This window comes from Thalassophryne amazonica, chromosome 6 (genome assembly GCF_902500255.1).
Source record: "Thalassophryne amazonica chromosome 6, fThaAma1.1, whole genome shotgun sequence".
Lineage (NCBI taxonomy): Eukaryota > Metazoa > Chordata > Actinopteri > Batrachoidiformes > Batrachoididae > Thalassophryne > Thalassophryne amazonica.
The window spans coordinates 128,291,849-128,304,469 of NC_047108.1; positions in this window are offsets into that span (position 1 = coordinate 128,291,849).

The following is a 12,621-nucleotide window of genomic DNA, read 5'->3' on the forward strand; positions in this document are numbered from 1 at the left end:
TATTTATTATTTATTTTTTTATTTTTTTTTTAGCACTGTTGTCGTGCGTTACCTGTGCTGCTCCACAGCCTGTCCAGTGGATTTTTATTTTATTTTTTAGCACTGTTGTCGTGTGTTACCTGTGCTGCTCCACAGCCTGTCCAGTGGATTTTTATTTTTATTTTATTTTATTTTTTAGCACTGTTGTTGTGCGTTACCTGTGCTGCTCCACAGCCTTGTCTAGTGGATTTCTATTTTGTTTTAGCACTGTTGTCGTGCGTTACCTGTGCTGCTCCACAGCCTGTCCAGTGGATTTTTATTTTGTTTTAGCACTGTTGTCGTGCGTTACCTGTGCTGCTCCACAGCCTGTCCAGTGGATTTTTATTTTTATTTTATTTTTTAGCACTGTTGTTGTGTGTTGCCTGTGCTGCTCCACAGCCTGTCTAGTGGATTTTTATTTTTATTTTATTTTATTTTTTAGCACTGTTGTCGTGCGTTACCTGTGCTGCTCCACAGCCTGTCTAGTGGATTTTTATTTTATTTTAGCACTGTTGTCGTGCGTTGCCTGTGCTGCTCCACAGCCTGTCTAGTGTCAGATTCCCTGTTTGGGAATCCGCTAGCTTAGCGTAGCTACTAGCTCTTAGCCGTTTTAGCATGGTGGCTTCTCCTGTCTCTCCCGTACTTTTCTGCTCTGGGTGTGAAATGTTTAGTTATTCCTCGGCCTCCTTTAGCAGTAACGGTACATGTAATAAGTGCAGCTTATTCGTAGCTTTGGAGGCCAGGCTGGGCGAATTGGAGGCTCGGCTCCGCACCGTGGAAAATTCTACAGCTAGCCAGGCCCCTGTAGTCGGTGCGGACCAAGGTAGCTTAGCCGCCGTTAGTTCCCCCCTGGCAGACCCCGTGCAGTCGGGAAGGCAGGCTGACTGGGTGACTGTGAGGAGGAAGCGTAGTCCTAAACAGAAGCCCCGTGTACACCGTCAACCCGTTCACATCTCTAACCGTTTTTCCCCACTGGACGATACACTCGCCGAGGATCAAACTCTGGTTATTGGCGACTCTGTTTTGAGAAATGTGAAGTTAGCGACACCAGCAACCATTGTCAATTGTCTTCCGGGGGCCAGAGCAGGCGACATCGAAGGACATTTGAAATTGCTGGCTAAGGCTAAGCGTAAATTTGGTAAGATTGTAATTCACGTCGGCAGTAATGACACTCGGTTACGCCAATTGGAGGTCACTAAAATTAACATTGAATCGGTGTGTAACTTTGCAAAAACAATGTCGGACTCTGTTGTTTTCTCTGGGCCCCTCCCCAATCAGACCGGGAGTGACATGTTTAGCCGCATGTTCTCCTTGAATTGCTGGCTGTCTGAGTGGTGTCCAAAAAATGAGGTGGGCTTCATTGATAATTGGCAAAGCTTCTGGGGAAAACCTGGTCTTGTTAGGAGAGACGGCATCCATCCCACTTTGGATGGAGCAGCTCTCATTTCTAGAAATCTGGCCAATTTTTTGGGATCCTCCAAACTGTGACTGTCCAGCGTTGGGACCAGGAGGCAGAGCTGTGGTCTTATACACCTCTCTGCAGCTTCTCTCCCCCTGCCATCCCCCTATTACCCCATCCCCGTAGAGACGGTGCCTGCTCCCAGACTACCAATAACCAGCAAAAATCTATTTAAGCATAAAAATTCAAAAAGAAAAAATAATATAGCACCTTCAACTGCACCACAGACTAAAACAGTTAAATGTGGTCTATTAAACATTAGGTCTCTCTCTTCTAAGTCCCTGTTGGTAAATGATATAATAATTGATCAACGTATTGATTTATTCTGCCTAACAGAAACCTGGTTACAGCAGGATGAATATGTTAGTTTAAATGAGTCAACACCCCCGAGTCACACTAACTGTCAGAATGCTCGTAGCACGGGCCGTGGCGGAGGATTAGCAGCAATCTTCCATTCCAGCTTATTAATTAATCAAAAACCTAGACAGAGCTTTAATTCATTTGAAAGCTTGACTCTTAGTCTTGTCCATCCAAATTGGAAGTCCCAAAAACCAGTTTTATTTGTTATTATCTATCGTCCACCTGGTCGTTACTGTGAGTTTCTCTGTGAATTTTCAGACCTTTTGTCTGACTTAGTGCTTAGCTCAGATAAGATAATTATAGTGGGCGATTTTAACATCCACACAGATGCTGAGAATGACAGCCTCAACACTGCATTTAATCTATTATTAGACTCTATCGGCTTTGCTCAAAAAGTAAATGAGTCCACCCACCACTTTAATCATATCTTAGATCTTGTTCTGACTTATGGTATGGAAATTGAAGACTTAACAGTATTCCCTGAAAACTCCCTTCTGTCTGATCATTTTTTAATAACATTTACATTTACCCTGATGGACTACCCAGCAGTGGGGAATAAGTTTCATTACACTAGAAGTCTTTCAGAAAGCGCTGTAACTAGGTTTAAGGATATGATTCCTTCTTTATGTTCTCTAATGTCATATACCAACACAGAGCAGAGTAGCTACCTAAACTCTGTAAGGGAGTTAGAGTATCTTGTCAATAGTTTTACATCCTCATTGAAGACAACTTTGGATGCTGTAGCTCCTCTGAAAAAGAGAGCTTTAAATCAGAAGTGTCTGACTCCGTGGTATAACTCACAAACTCGTAGCTTAAAGCAGATAACCCGTAAGTTGGAGAGGAAATGGCGTCTCACTAATTTAGAAGATCTTCACTTAGCCTGGAAAAAGAGTTTGTTGCTCTATAAGAAAGCCCTTCGTGAAGCTAGGACATCTTTCTACTCATCACTAATTGAAGAAAATAAGAACAACCCCAGGTTTCTTTTCAGCACTGTAGCCAGGCTGACAAAGAGTCAGAGCTCTATTGAGCTGAGTATTCCATTAACCTTAACTAGTAATGACTTCATGACTTTCTTTGCTAACAAAATTTTAACTATTAGAGAAAAAATTACTCATAACCATCCCAAAGATGTATCGTTATCTTTGGCTGCTTTCAGTGATGCCGGTATTTGGTTAGACTCTTTCTCTCCGATTGTTCTGTCTGAGTTATTTTCATTAGTTACTTCATCCAAACCATCAACATGCTTATTAGACCCCATTCCTGCCAGGCTGCTCAAGGAAGTCCTACCATTATTTAATGCTTCAATCTTAAATATGATCAATCTATCTTTGTTAGTTGGTTATGTACCACAGGCCTTTAAGGTGGCAGTAATTAAACCATTACTTAAAAAGCCATCACTTGACCCAGCTATCTTAGCTAATTATAGGCCAATCTCCAACCTTCCTTTTCTCTCAAAGATTCTTGAGAGGGTAGTTGTAAAACAGCTAACTGATCACCTGCAGAGGAATGGTCTATTTGAAGAGTTTCAGTCAGGTTTTAGAATTCATCATAGTACAGAAACAGCATTAGTAAAGGTTACAAATGATCTTCTTATGGCCTCGGACAGTGGACTCATCTCTGTGCTTGTTCTGTTGGACCTCAGTGCTGCTTTTGATACTGTTGACCATAAAATTTTATTACAGAGATTAGAGCATGTCATAGGTATTAAAGGCACTGCGCTGCGGTGGTTTGAATCATATTTGTCTAATAGATTACAGTTTGTTCATGTAAATGGGGAATCTTCTTCACAGACTAAAGTTAATTATGGAGTTCCACAAGGTTCTGTGCTAGGACCAATTTTATTCACTTTATACATGCTTCCCTTGGGCAGTATTATTAGACGGTATTGCTTAAATTTTCATTGTTACGCAGATGATACCCAGCTTTATCTATCCATGAAGCCAGAGGATACGCACCAATTAGCTAAACTGCAGGATTGTCTTACAGACATAAAGACATGGATGACCTCTAATTTCCTGCTTTTAAACTCAGATAAAACTGAAGTTATTGTACTTGGCCCCACAAATCTTAGAAGCATGGTGTCTAACCAGATCGTTACTCTGGATGGCATTTCCCTGATCTCTAGTAATACTGTAAGAAATCTTGGAGTTATTTTTGATCAGGATATGTCATTCAAAGCGCATATTAAACAAATATGTAGGACTGCCTTTTTGCATTTACGCAATATCTCTAAAATCAGAAAGGTCTTGTCTCAGAGTGATGCTGAAAAACTAATTCATGCATTTATTTCCTCTAGGCTGGACTATTGTAATTCATTATTATCAGGTTGTCCTAAAAGTTCCCTAAAAAGCCTTCAGTTGGTTCAGAATGCTGCAGCTAGAGTACTGACGGGGACTAGCAGGAGAGAGCATATCTCACCCGTGTTGGCCTCCCTTCATTGGCTTCCTGTTAATGCTAGAATAGAATTTAAAATTCTTCTTCTTACTTATAAGGTTTTGAATAATCAGGTCCCATCTTATCTTAGGGACCTCATAGTACCATATTACCCCATTAGAGCGCTTCGCTCTCAGACTGCGGGCTTACTTGTAGTTCCTAGGGTTTGTAAGAGTAGAATGGGAGGCAGAGCCTTCAGCTTTCAGGCTCCTCTCCTGTGGAACCAGCTCCCAATTCAGATCAGGGAGACAGATACCCTCTCTACTTTTAAGATTAGGCTTAAAACTTTCCTTTTCGCTAAGGCTTATAGTTAGGGCTGGATCGGGTGACCCTGAACCATCCCTTGGTTATGTTGCTTTAGACGTAGACTGTGTTTCATAATTATTGTATGGCCTTGCCTTGCAATGTGGAGCGCCTTGGGGCAACTGTTTGTTGTGATTTGGCGCTATACAAGAAAAAAGTTGATTGATTGATTGATTGATTGATTATACATGCCGATAACTGCTGGTAATCTTGTTCACATAAAATCCTTAGAAGATTGCCTTGCATCAGTGAGAAGTTGGATGTCTAGAAACGTCCTACTTTTAAAGTCTGATAAGACTGAAATGATGGTTCTTGGTCCAGTGAGACATCGGCATCAATTTGATCAGCTGGCGCTTAGCCTAGGCTCGTGTGTCATACATCACACTGACAAAGTGAGGAACCTTGGGGTAATTTTTGATCCTTCGTTGTCCTTTGGCCTCCACATTAGAAATATTACTAGGACTGCTTTCTTCCACCTGCAAAATATAGCGAATATTTGTCCCATCCTGTCTATGGCTGATGCTGAGACCCTGATCCATGCATTTATCTCTTCTAGATTGGACTACTGCAATGTTTTATTTTCTGATTTACGAAAGTCCAGCATTAGGGGTCTCCAATTGGTTCAAAATCAATCAATCAATCAATTTTATTTATATCACAACAAACAGTTGCCCCAAGGCGCTTTATATTGTAAGGCAAGGCCATACAATAATTACGTAAAAACCCCAACGGTCAAAACGACCCCCTGTGAGCAAGCACCTGGCGACAGTGGGAAGGAAAAACTCCCTTTTAACAGGAAGAAACCTCCAGCAGAACCAGGCTCAGGGAGGGGCAGTCTTCTGCTGGGACTGGTTGGGGCTGAGGGAGAGAACCAGGAAAAAGACATGCTGTGGAGGGAGCAGAGATCAATCACTAATGATTAAATGCAGAGTGGTGCATACAGAGCAAAAAGAGAAAGAAACACTCAGTGCATCATGGGAACCCCCCAGCAGTCTACGTCTATAGCAGCATAACTAAGGGATGGTTCAGGGTCACCTGATCCAGCCCTAACTATAAGCTTTAGCAAAAAGGAAAGTTTTAAGCCTAATCTTAAAAGTAGAGAGGGTGTCTGTCTCCCTGATCTGAATTGGGAGCTGGTTCCACAGGAGAGGAGCCTGAAAGCTGAAGGCTCTGCCTCCCATTCTACTCTTACAAACCCTAGGAACTACAAGTAAGCCTGCAGTCTGAGAGAGAAGTGCTCTATCTATAAAATGCTGCAGCCAGCCATCCCAGTGAGATCAGATTTTAAGGTTCTGCTACTAGTCTATAAAATTATTCATGGACTGGCACCTCCCTACCTAGCTGACCTAATTAAACCTTACGTACCAGCCCGGGCTTTGCATTCTCAGGGTGCAGGACTACTTTGTGTCCCTAAGGTGAATAAGGAGTCTGTGGGTCACAGAGCTTTCTCTTATCGTGCCCCTGTTTTGTGGAATGATCTCCCTACGTCAAAAAAACAGTCAGATTCTGTGGAGACTTTCAAGTCCAGACTTAAGATGCACTTATTTTCTCCTTCGTGTGGCTAGCATACTGGCATAGTATATTACTATGCTTTTTACTCTTTGAATTCATTTATTAGTAATTGGAGCGTGCCGCGGCCTCAACTTTACCTAAATTCTGGGTCTTTTAGTGAAGTTTAGGGCTAGTGGCCGGCGATCACCTTAGTATTTCTCTGTTTTTCTTGTTGTTTAATGCTGACAAATTATACTGTATTTCTTGTCTTTCTGATGCTTGATTCTCTCTGTTTAAGGTGCAGCTCCATCCAGAGATGGGAGTTGTATTTGTGCTGGAGACCCTCCTGTCCTGTGCACCAACAGCATTTCCTGTATATTTGTTTTGTGAATTGTTCTGTGAATTGTTCTATAATTTATGTCTGTATCATGGCCCAAGCAGAGGGTCACCCCTTTGAGTCTGGTCTGCTTGAGGTTTCTTCCTCACAGGGAGTTTTTCCTTACCACTGTTGCTCTGGGGGTTGGTAAGGTTAGACCTTACTTGTGTGAAGTGCCTTGAGGCAACTCTGTTGTGATTTGGTGCTATATAAATGAAATTAAATTGAAATTGAAAAAATTGAAATTAAGTAGCAGGTGTACTTATGCTCACCTGTGCACCTGCGTCCGTATTGGTCTTATAATGCACTGATATCATGAGACAGCATAAAGTGACTGTGCTGTCGTGCACCAAAGATGTGGCACAAAGTTGAGTCTGCTTTCTATGATGCTTAATAGTCAGATATGCCTTACATATGTGACTTCACGGCCAAATATAACTAAACTAAACTGAAAACAAAATTTAAAAACTTAAGTTTAGACAAAATTCCTTTTAGCTTTAGCTAAAGGATCATTGTAATCAACTTTTTAAAAGTTTAACTTTAGCTGTGTTTGAGTTCCGTTCATGAGTCTTGTCTTCCCTGGTTATTCACGTTTTTCTGTGGTTATTTTTGCTTTGCCTCTCTGTCTCCCTCTGCTGTCTGTGTATGGGGTTGCACTCTTCCTTGTCTGGTTTGGTGGAGCACCTCTGCTGCATCGTTCATTTTCTCACCTACACTTAAATTTATTTACTTATTGGTTCACCTTTTCCCAGAACCTAAAAATAACATATTTCTATCAGGATTGAAAAAAATTATACTTAGGCTCATTGTTCTCCAGAAAAGGTAGGTTGAACATTGCAGACTTTACATGCATAACATTGTGGCCGTCCTTGGCTTGCTCCATTTTTAAGGGTTTAAGCACATGAATTGCATTTATAATTTACTGCGTTTCATGTCAGAACAAATAATTTGAAACTGCTCCCTGCGCAGTGGGAGACGTCCTTACAAATATGATGCTTTCACTAAAACCCCAGAACAAAGGAAGCTGCCCGCTGTGTCCACGAGCAACGTTAGCATTTTGCTCACAAATCTGAAGTGGGTCCCTACAATACAGTGAGGAGGTCATATTTGGTCACTTTACTGATGCTCACAATGGATCACTGTGTGCATGGCCACTCCTGTCAAGAGGAGCTGGAAGAATAACACCGCTGTCCTCAGGGCAGCTTCCGGTGCCTCATTTCTGCACAGAATCAGCTCCACATTGCACAGGAGATCATGCACAATAAACCAGAAGACCTTTCTCTGCATTTTACGACCATATCCACTTTAACATCTGTTTGAAATATAACAAACAAATCAAGATTTTACCTTGCTTTACTCTGTAAATTAACTTTTTGTGTTGTTTTGGCACAAATTAAACAGCCGTTTTCACTTAATGAGTCACGTTCCTTATAATCTACCAACATAAACTGACATTTTTCACATAGGTTAAATGGGACTTTGTACTTTTTCACTCAGCGAAAGCTAAAGTTTGTTTCAGCTAATGGTATCTTGGCATTGTTTGGCGCAGTGCTGTGCCTTTGGGATCTGAAGATCAGAAAGAAAAATGTTGAGTTCAAACTGCACAAATGAGGAACAGATCCACTGAAATAAATGAGTTGCATCAAGCCACAATTCCCATGGAAAACCCGCCTACCCACCAGCCTGACGCACTAAATGACTTGTAACAGTACTGTGCTTTGTTTTGCCATTTTCCAGTGGCACTGCTTTTCCAAGAAAGACACTGCAAGAGACATCATATAGCAGTTGGAAGTGTTTGTTTATATATATATATATATATATATATATATACAATAGTGTTCAGAATAATAGTAGTGCTATGTGACTAAAAAGATTAATCCAGGTTTTGAGTATATTTCTTATTGTTACATGGGAAACAAGGTACCAGTAGATTCAGTAGATTCTCACAAATCCAACAAGACCAAGCATTCATGATATGCACACTCTTAAGGCTATGAAATTGGGCTGTTAGTAAAAAAAAGTAGAAAAGGGGGTGTTCACAATAATAGTAGTGTGGCATTCAGTCAGTGAGTTTGTCAGTTTTGTAGAACAAACAGGTGTGAATCAGGTGTCCCCTATTTAAGGATGAAGCCAGCACCTGTTGAACATGCTTTTCTCTTTGAAAGCCTGAGGAAAATGGGACGTTCAAGACATTGTTCAGAAGAACAGCGTAGTTTGATTAAAAAGTTGATTGGAGAGGGGAAAACATACGCAGGTGCAAAAAATTATAGGCTGTTCATCTACAATGATCTCCAATGCTTTAAAATGGACAAAAAACCAGAGACACGTGGAAGAAAATGGAAAACAACCATCAAAATGGATAGAAGAATAACCAGAATGGCAAAGGCTCACCCATTGATCAGCTCCAGGATGATCAATGACAGTCTGGAGTTACCTGTAAGTGCTGTGACAGTTAGAAGACACCTGTGTGAAGTGGTTCGTTGACCATCAAACATGTCAGCACCAAATCTCCTGAATATTCTTAGAAAATATATTTAACCTGCATGTTTAATTCTTTTTTTTTAATACATACGAGGGCTGTCAATAAAGTAACGGTCCTTTTTATTTTTTTCAAAAACTATATGGATTTCATTCATATGTTTTTACGTCAGACATGCTTGAATCCCTCGTGCGCATGCGTGAGTTTTTCCACGCCTGTCGGTGACGTCATTCGCCTGTGAGCACTCCTTGTGGGAGGAGTCGTCCAGCCCCTCGTCGGAATTCCTTTGTCTGAGAAGTTGATGAGAGACTGGCGCTTTGTTTGATCAAAATTTTTTCTAAACCTGTGAGACACATCGAAGTGGACACGGTTCGAAAAATTAAGCTGGTTTTCAGTGAAAATTTTAACGGCTGATGAGAGATTTTGAGGTGATACTGTCGCTTTAAGGACTTCCCACGGTGCGAGACGTCGCTCAGCGCTCTCAGCCGCCGTCGTCAGCCTGTTCAAGCTGAAAACCTCCACATTTCAGGCTCTATTAATCCAGGACGTCGTGAGAGAACAGAGACATTTCAGAAGAAGTCGGTTTTCTGCATTTTATCCGGATATTCCACTGTTAAAGGAGATTTTTTTAATAAAGACGTGCGGACGGGTCCGCGCGTCGGGACGCAGCCGACGCGGTGCGGCGGCACAGTAAAAACACCTCCATTGGAAGCCTTAAGGACAAGTTGGAACATGTCCTGCTGTTAAACAATTTCTCATATACTCACTCCACTGAAAGCCATCAAAAGCCACCTGGATTTTACAAATGGTTATCAACACGGAGGTGTTTTTCCTGTGCCGCCGCACCGCGTCGGCTGCGTCCCGACGCGCGGACCCGTCCGCACGTCTTTCATTAAAAAAATCTCCTTTAACAGTGGAATATCCAGATAAAATGCTGAAACCGACTTCTTCTGAAACTTCTCTGTTCTCTCACGACGTCCTGGATCAATAGAGCCTGAAATGTGGAGGTTTTCAACTTGAACAGGCTGACGACGGCGGCTGAGAGCGCTGAGCGACGTCTCGCACCATGAAAAGTCCTTAAAGCGACAGAATCATCTCAAAATCTCTCATCAGCCGTTAAAATTTTCACTGAAAACCAGCTTAATTTTTCGAACCGTGTCCACTTCGATGTGTCTCACAGGTTTAGAAAAAATGTTGATCAAACAACGCGCCAGTCTCTCAGCAACTTCTCAGACAAAGGAATTCCGACGAGGGGCTGGACGACTCCTCCCACAAGGAGTGCTCACAGGCGAATGACGTCACCGACAGGCGTGGAAAAACTCACGCATGCGCACGAGGGTTCAAGCATGTCTGACGTAAAAACATATGAATGAAATCCATATAGTTTTTGAAAAAAATAAAAAGGACCGTTACTTTATTGACAGCCCTCGTATATATATAATGTTTAGTAAATTGTATAATAATGTGAAGTGTTTTATGTATATAATAGAATAGAATAGAATAGAATAGAATAGAATAATTCTTTATTGTCCACCGATGTGGAAAATTGTCTTTGGCTCACCAGCACAAAAAAGACAAAAAAAACATATATATATAAAACATTCATACAAACCCACGAATAAAACAAAAATAAGATACATAAAATACATGGAAGTAAAAGAAGAAATAGAATAAGACCTAGTAAGATAAATAAAACGTACAGTAAGATCTAATAAAATCAAATAAAACAGAAGTAAAGCAGTTCAGGTTTAATTTGTGGAGTGCTCACTTTTTTGAGTTCATTATGGTGACGGCATTTGGTATAAAAGATTTTTTGAAAGAACCTTTGGCCAGAGGACCTCTGTAGCGCCTCCCAGACTTCAAGAGCTCAAACTGACAGGACAGAGGATGAGAGCTGTCTGCCAGTATGTATTTTAACTAACACTTATTTTTAGGGTGATTGCTACCACCTGTCCAGGGACTGCAGATGAAAAATAGCCGCTAAGGCTAATTCTGGTGCATTTACAGAAATGTTCATTAATGTACATTGTCCCTGTCAAATAAACTAATAAATAAATAAATAATTTATGTGCAAGAATCCCCCGCAAAGTCCCTCTGTTAAATAAAAGACATGTGCAGAAGAGGTTACAATTTACCAAAGAACACATCAACTGGCCTAAAGAGAAATGGAGGAATATTTTGTGGACTGATGAGAGTAAAATTGTTCTTTTTGGGTCCAAGGGCCGCAGACAGTTTGTGAGACGACCCCCAAACTCTGAATTCAAGCCACAGTTCACAGTGAAGACAGTGAAGCATGGTGGTGCAAACATCATGATATGGGCATGTTTCTCCTACTATGGTGTTGGGCCTATATATCACATACCAGGTATCATGGATCAGTTTGGATATGTCAAAATACTTGAAGAGGTCATGTTGTCTTATGCTGAAGAGGACATGCCCTTGAAATGGGTGTTTCAACAAGACAATGACCCCAAGCACACTAGTAAACCAGCAAAATCTTGGTTCCAAACCAACAAAATTAATGCCTCGCAGATGTGAAGAAATCATGAAAAACTGTGGTTATAAACTAAATACTAGTTTAGTGATTCACAGGATTGATAAAAAAGCAGTTTGAACATAATAGTTTTGAGTTTGTAGCGTCAACAGCAGATGCTACGATTATTGTGAACACCCCCTTTTCTACTTGTTTTTTTTTTTTTTACTAATAGCCCAATTTCATAGCCTTAAGAGTGTGCATATCATGAATGCTTGGTCTTGTTGGATTTGTGAGAATCTACTGAATCTACTGGTACCTTGTTTCCCATGTAACAATAAGAAATATACTCAAAACCTGGATTAATCTTTTTAGTCACATAGCACTACTATTATTCTGAACACTACTGTGTATGTATATATACTCAACAAAAATATAAACGCAACACTTTTGGTTTTGCTCCCATTTTGTATGAGATTAACTCAACGATCTAAAACTTTTTCCACATACACAATATCACCATTTCCCTCAAATACTGTGCACAAACCAGTCTAAATCTGTGATATTGAGCACTTCTCCTTTGCTGAGATAATCCATCCCACCTCACAGGTGTGCCATATCAAGATGCTGATTAGACACCATGATTAGTGCACAGGTGTGCCTTAGACTGCCCACAATAAAAGGCCACTCTGAAAGGTGCAGTTTTGTTTTATTGGGGGGGATACCAGTCAGTATCTGGTGTGACCACCATTTGCCTTATGCAGTGCAACACATCTCCTTCGCATCATCCGTGAAGAGAACACCTCTCCAGCGTGCCAAACGGCAGCAAATGTGAGCATTTGCCCACTCAAATCGGTTACAACGACGAACTGGAGTCAGGTCGAGACCCCGATGAAGACGACGAGCATGCAGATGAGCTTCCCTGAGACAGTTTCTGACAGTTTGTGCAGAAATTCTTTGGTTATGCAAACCGATTGTTTCAGCAGCTGTCCGAGTGGATGGTCTCAGATGATCTTGGAGGTGAACATGCTGGATGTGGAGGTCCTGGGCTGGTGTGGTTACACGTGGTCTGCGGTTGTGAGGCTGGTTGGATGTACTGCCAAATTCTCTGAAACGCCTTTGGAGACGGCTTATGGTAGAGAAATGAACATTCAATACACGAGCAACAGTTCTGGTTGACATTCCTGCTGTCAGCATGCCAATTGCACGCTCCCTCAAATCTTGCGACA